General features: G+C 44.1%; 1 pseudogene; it reads left to right on the top strand.

Annotated features, from left to right (window-relative positions):
• The first annotated feature begins 810 nt into the window (after positions 1-810).
• LOC138847775 (phosphatidylinositol N-acetylglucosaminyltransferase subunit Y-like) lies at positions 811-1,401 on the top strand (annotated as a pseudogene).
• The last annotated feature ends 5,510 nt before the right edge of the window (positions 1,402-6,911 follow it).

Below are 6,911 nucleotides of genomic sequence, written 5' to 3'. Positions count from 1 at the left end.
TTAAAAAGAGGGAGAGAGGAATTTCAGAGAACCCTTAGTTTTTTAGGATGGATTAGATGGTTATTAACATCACTTACAAAAGTGTCTTGAACTTAATGGAGCTTATGTTGAGAGAGTATATTTATATTTTTTATTTTTCTCTTATAGTTCCATTTTGCCATGAACATTGTGATGTCTCCAACTCTTGTAGAATTTGCTGATTTTTCACCTTCAATTATGTCTACATTTGCTTATTTCTAGGCAAGGTGGTTTACTGAGAATATTTCCATAGTTGTTCCTTCTGATAAACTGATACATTCATCAACATAAAATAACCTTTCTGGTTTCTTACAACCATTTCTGACTTAAAGTCTGTTATATCTGAAATTAGAACAGCTGCCTCAGTTCATCCAAGAATATTCAGGATAGTTTTTAGTTATTTTCTTAGTTCCTTCCAGACACATAATGTAAGACACAACTTAACACAAGACTCTAGTGTGATTTGATACTACATAAACTCCAAAAGAAGCAGCAGGGAGGGTGAACAAAGGGGGGGTCGCCAGTTGCCAGGCCATGCTGAGAGGGGCGCATGGCACGCTTACCTCAGTGCTGTGGGTGTCTAGGGTGCCTGCATGAGACAAGGTCACAGCCCCCAGCAGATCAGAGCAAAAGGGCAGGGCAGATGCCCAGCATTTTTCCACACAACCCTGGAGTTTCTGGTGTGCCCCCTCTCCAAGAAGCTGCTCAGATATGAAGCATTAATCAATGACCTGAGTAATGAAATGTTGAGAAAAGCCTATCCCACCACTGACAGGATTCCTAATATGCCACAGACAGCAAGGACAACCCAAAAAATAAAGAAACAGAGCAGCAATAGATCATAATTTTTAAAAAAACACAGCTACATTTTCTCAATACCATATTCCTTTTGAAACAAGGTGACAGGTAATAAATTCAAGAGAATGTTTCTGTCTCTTCTTATGCTGATTGTCCTTATTCCACTGACTTCTCCAGCTGGACTTAGGGGGAAGAAAACATCCCACAGGGTATCCCAGTACCACCAGCCTCTGATTCTACAGTTTGTTCCTTTCAAGTCCCATAACAGTCCATGTGTTCTTGCACCTTTAGACTTGGATGGGCATTAAACTCTGCAGGCCTAGCTAAGGCAACCAGAGTCAAGGTGGTATATAAATTCATGACATGTTGGGCATTCATCTCTGAAAGTTCTACTTGCTAGAAATACTGGAGATCACTAATTGAGAAAACCAATTATCATGTTCATCTTGATGCAATGAGAACACAACGCAATTTCTCTGACACTGTGGTTAAAAAATAAAAAAGTATAACCTGAATCCAATCTTTTATCTATCAAAGCAATCTGAAGAACATTTTACAAAATTCTATGAAATAATGACTTCACCTTCAAAGCAGACAAGGTCATGAAAAACAAAGGCTGAGAAACCATTCCATTCAATACTTAATAAACATGTTTTCTAGCAAAGCAAACAAAAGCAACTAAGTATACACAATATCTGGGAGTAAAGGGAACCCATAACATTTCATGATAATTAAAATTTTAATAGCCTGAAAAAAGAACCAACCCATGGGGAGCTATGCCACTTTCAAAGAGGAAGAATTAACTTGAAAAACATGCCAATTTTCCCTAAATTGACTTCGGGAATCAGTGTAGTTTAAGTCAGCGGCCACGTACCTTCCTGGACCTCCATTCTTGACACATGTGCAAGGGAAGGTGTCAAAGGCAGACCACAAGCAGGAGCTGGCCAGTGGACAAGGAGCAGCCATTCACACCTGGAGCTGCTGTGCTTCCCGGAGCTCCACCCTAGAGCCGAGAAAAGCCCCACCGTGGAACGGGCTTCCCTCTCCAGTCTTACCCTCTGAGCCCCAGAGCTCAACCCCAGGCCCTACCCCCCACCGCACAGAAGTGGTCGGCCTCACCCCCGAGCCAGGTGCTGTTCACACACAGGCTCCCGCTCAGTGCCCAGGGAGTGAAATGGGTCTGGCATTATGGACCAGGCCTAGCTTTCTCAGTTCACCACAATATTGCCTGGAAGCCGCCCCTCCCACCTCCCAGTCTTCCCCTGACCCAGGCCAAGCCCATTCCCCTACCCACAAAGCAAACCAGAAGACCTCTGCTGGGGGCTGTAGGAACTGGTAGAGACCACCTCAGGCCAGAGCTCTGCCACAGAAACTGCCATCTGGGACCTCCCACACCCTACCGGAAATGGAAGCTCTGCATGCCTACTCACTTTGGCCAGAAGCGGAAATGCGGGGCAGCCCTCTCAGGGCCAGAAATGCAACCACCAGGCATGCATTTTACCTGCCACCACGGGTCCAGTGGGTGAGCAGGATGGGAGGCAGGGCCACTGCTTGCTTGTGACCGACCCTCCTGGGGCCATTTCTTCCCCCAAACCCACAACACAGACACGTTTTGATTGTTACCAGCTGTGGGAGGGTGTGCAGGACAGCTCCTGGCTGCAACAACGAAGAATTATCAGTAGATCCGCGGTTGGGAAAGACTGCAGAGGGGCCGTTAAGTCTCTGACATTCTGAATAAAGTGGAAATCATTCAGAATTCAACAGAAACAAGACGTCTTTATGGGGTCTAGGGTCACCCTGAAGTGAAATGCACACAGTGTTAAGTCACTTTTTCCTATTTTAGGGAGTAGATGCCTGGACAAGAAACAGGTGAATCCAGTCACAGCCAATGAGCAGATTCCTACTACCCTTTAATAAATCCTCTTTAATAGGGCGTGGTGTGAGGGACCGGCACTGGGGCGTAGTAGACTGAGCCTCCGCATGCAGTGCCGGCATCCCATATGGGTGCTGGTTTGAGTCCAGGCTGCTCTTCTTCTGATCTAGCTCCCCGCTATGGCCTGGGAAAGCAGTGGAAGATGGCCCAAGTCCTTGGGCCCTGGCAACCGCGTGAGAGACCTGGAAGAAGATCCTGGCTCCTGGCTTCAGATCAGGCCAGCTCTGGCCAATGTTCATCTGGGGAGTGTAACAGTGGATGGAAGACTCTCTCTTTTGCTCTCTCTCTCTCTCTCTCTCTCTCTGCCTCTCTGTAACTCTGCCTTTCAAGTAAATAAATCTTTTAAAAAAATTTTCATGGAATAATTGAATTATACGTTTAGGGGCAGATGTTGTGATGCAACAGGTTGCACCACTGATTACAACTATATCCCATATGGAGAGTGCCAGTTCTAGTCCCACAAGCTTCACTCCCAATGCAGCCTTCTGCTAGTGCATCCGGCGAGGCAGCAAATGATGGCCCTAGTGCTTGGCCCCTGCCGCCCACATGGGAGAACTGGAGGGAGTTCCTTGCTCCCAGCTCTGCCTCGCCCAGTTCTGGTTGTTGCAGGCATTTAGAGAATAAATCAGAAGGTGGGAGTTATTCTCTCTCTCTCTTTCTCTCTCTCTCACTCTGTGTGTGTGTGTGTGTGTTGCTCTCAGTCTCTTTCTCGCTCAAGTAGAGGAGAATAAACATTGTTAGAAAAGAGAAAAAAGGAAAATAAACATTCTTTAAAATATAGTAATTTTAGGCTGGCACTGCTGCTCACTTGGCTGATTCTCCACATGCAGCATCGGCACCCCGGGTTCTAGTCCCAGTTGGGGTGCCGGATTCTGTCCCAATTGCTTCTCTTCCAGTCTAGCTCTCTGTTGTGGCCCAGGAAGGCAGTGCAGGATGGCTCAAGTGCTTGGGCCCTGCACCCACATGGGAGAAAAGGAGGAAGCAGCTGGCTCCTGGATTTGGATTGCCGCAGCACGCCAGCCGTGGTGGCCATTTGGGGGGTGAACGAAGACCTTTCTCTCATCATTCTCTCTCTTACTTTCTAGCTCTGCATGTCAAAAAACTATAGTAATTTTAGATTTTTTATATATAGTAATACTCCTGGATCCCTGCCTCTGCCAACCACCACCATTTACCATCTTCTTCCAACTACCATCCTCTCTCACTGAGATCATCCCAAATATCTCAAGAGCCTCCAAACTTCCCCCTTTGCCTTTCTTCAGACTGTTCTCAGCACAACACACCAAGGGGTTCTTTTAAGCATGTAAATCACATTTCTTTTTTTTTAACTTTCATTTCATGAATATAAATTTCCAAAGTACAGCTTACGGATTACAATGGCTCCCCCCATAACTTCCCTCCCACCCACAACCGTCCCTTTCCCTCTCCCTCCCCTCTTCCATTCACATCAAGATTCATTTTCAATTCTCTTTATATGCAGAAGATCAGTTTAGCATATATTAAGTAAAGATTTCAACAGTTTGCACCCACATAGAAACACAAAGAGAAAAATACTGTTTGAGTACTCGTTAAAGCATTAAATCACAATGTACAGCACATTAAGGACAGAGATCCTACATGAGGAGTAAGTGCACAGTGACTCCTGTTGTTGACTTAACAAATTGACACCCTTGTTTATGGCATCATTAATGACCGTAGGCTCCTGTCATGAGTCAGCAAGGCTATGGGAGCCTTTAGTGTTCACCAACTCTGATCCTATTTAGACAAGGTCGTAGTAAAAGTGGAAGTTCTCTCCTCCCTTCAGAGAAAGGTACCTCCTTCTTTGAAGACCTGTTCTTTTCACTGGGATCTCACTCACGGAGATCTTTCATGTAGGTGTTTGTGTTTTGTTTTGTTTTTTTTTTTTTTTTTTTTTTTGCCAGAGTGTTTTATCTTTCCATGCCTGTAATACTCTCATGGGCTTTTCAGCCAGATCTGCGTACCTTAATGGCTGATTCTGAGGCCAGAGTGCTGTTTAGGACATCTGCCATTCTATGGGTCTGCTGAGTATCTCACTTCCCATGTTGGATCATTCTCTCCCTTTTTTATTCTATCAGCTAGTATTTTCAGACACTAGTCTTGTTTATGTGATCCCTTTGACTCTTAGTCCTTTCATTATGATCAATTGTGAACAGAAATTGATCACTTGGACTAGTGAGATGTCATTGGTACATGCCACCTTGATGGGATTGAATTGGAATCCCCTGGTATGTTTCTAACTCTACCATTTGGGGCAAGTCAGCTTGAGCATGTCCCGAATTGCACATCTCTTCCCTCTCTTATTCCCACTCTTATATTTCACAGCGATCACTTTTCAGCCAGAAATCTACCAACAATAGATGCTGGAGAGGATGTGGGGAAAACGGGTCACTAACCCACTGTTGGTGGGAATGTAAACTGGTTAAGCCACTATGGAAGTCAGTCTGGAGATTCCTCAGAAACCGGAATATAACCCTACCATTCAACCCAGCCATCCCACTCCTTGGAATTTGCCCAAAGGAAATTAAATTGGCAAACAAACAAGCTGTCTGCACCTTAAAATTTATTGCAGCTCAATTCACAATAGCTAACACCTAGAACCAACCCAAATGCCCATCAACAGTACACTGGATAAAGAAAATATGGGACATGTACTCTATAGAATACTATACAGCAATCAAAAACAATGAAACTCGGTCATTTTCAACAAGATGGAAGAATTTGTAAAACATCATGCTGAGTGAATTAAGCCAGTCCCAAAGGGACAAATATCATATGTTCTCCCTGATCGGTGACAACTAACTGAGCACCAAAGGGGAAACTTTTTGAAATGAAATGGACACTATGAGAAACAGTGACTTGATCAGCTTTTGTCCTGACTGTTGATGTACAATGTAATACTTTATCCATTTTAGTATTTTTTTGTTCTAGTACTATGGGTTGAACTCTGTAATTAATACACAAATATTCTTAGGTGTTTAAATGTAACTGAAAAGTGATCCCTGTTATGAATCTGGAAAGCATTATGCTGAGTGAAATAAGCCAGTCCCAAAGGGACAAATACCATATGTTCTCCCTGATCAATGACAAGTAACTGAGCACCAAAAAGGAAACATGTTAAAGTGAAATGAACACTATGAGAAACAGTGACTTGATCAGCCCTTGCTCTGACTGGTGATGAACAACTTAATACGTTATCCCTCTTAGTATTTTTGTTTGTTTGTTTGTTCTACTTAATAGTTTTGGTTGAATACTGTAATCAGTACGCAGTTATTCTCAAGTGTAAATCACATTTCGTTCTATGTCAAAGCCATGTAAGGCTTGCCAGTGACACCTTCCATTTCACAGCCTGGGATTTGCACTCCCCACTGGTCTATGGCTTCTCACACTTCTCCCCATCTCTTTACCTCTAATTGAACAAACCAAGAGCACACACATCCAGACTTCTGTTTGTACTTGAAATTCCTGTCTGGAATGCTCTTCTATCAGAAACACCCATGGAGGGCCAGTGCTGTGGTATAGTAGGTAAAGCCACGGCCTTGACTCCAGCATCTCTTATGGGTACCAGTTCAAGTTCCAGCTGCTCTATTTCCAATCCAGCTCCCTTGTAATCACCTGGGAAAGCAGTAGAAAATAACCCAAATGCTTGGTTCCCACCACCAACATGAGAGACCTGGAAGAAGCTCCTGGCTTCTCACTTCAGCCTGGCTCAGCCCTGGCCATTGTGGCCATTTGGGAAGTGACCCAGTGGATGGAAGATCAATATCTCTATCTCTTCCTCTCTCTGTGTAACTCTGCCTTTCATATAAATAAATCATTTACAAGGAAAGAAGAAACAAACAAATAAACATCCATGGGCTCACTTCAACCCCTTCTTCTGACTGTTAGTGTTTCTGTGATTGAGCTCCCTCAATATTCCCTGTGGTGAAAGCTCTGTGCCCCTCTATTTCGCATCTGGAAGTCCTAACATCCAGGGTGCCTCTACGAGGGCACCTCAGGGCACATGGAACATGTATGCCACCTTTACATCCCATTATCCCTGTGGATTTTTTGCATTCGGAGATCCGCCCAGGGTGGATGTACTTAAAGTTAAACAAGATTGTGAAGACGTGATGTATTAGCAAGAGGATCTTCATGAGGAATG

Source organism: Oryctolagus cuniculus (genome assembly GCF_964237555.1).
Source record: "Oryctolagus cuniculus chromosome 16 unlocalized genomic scaffold, mOryCun1.1 SUPER_16_unloc_1, whole genome shotgun sequence".
Lineage (NCBI taxonomy): Eukaryota > Metazoa > Chordata > Mammalia > Lagomorpha > Leporidae > Oryctolagus > Oryctolagus cuniculus.
The sequence above is the reverse complement of the archived record's forward strand: the minus strand, read 5'-3'. Positions and strand labels throughout refer to the sequence as shown.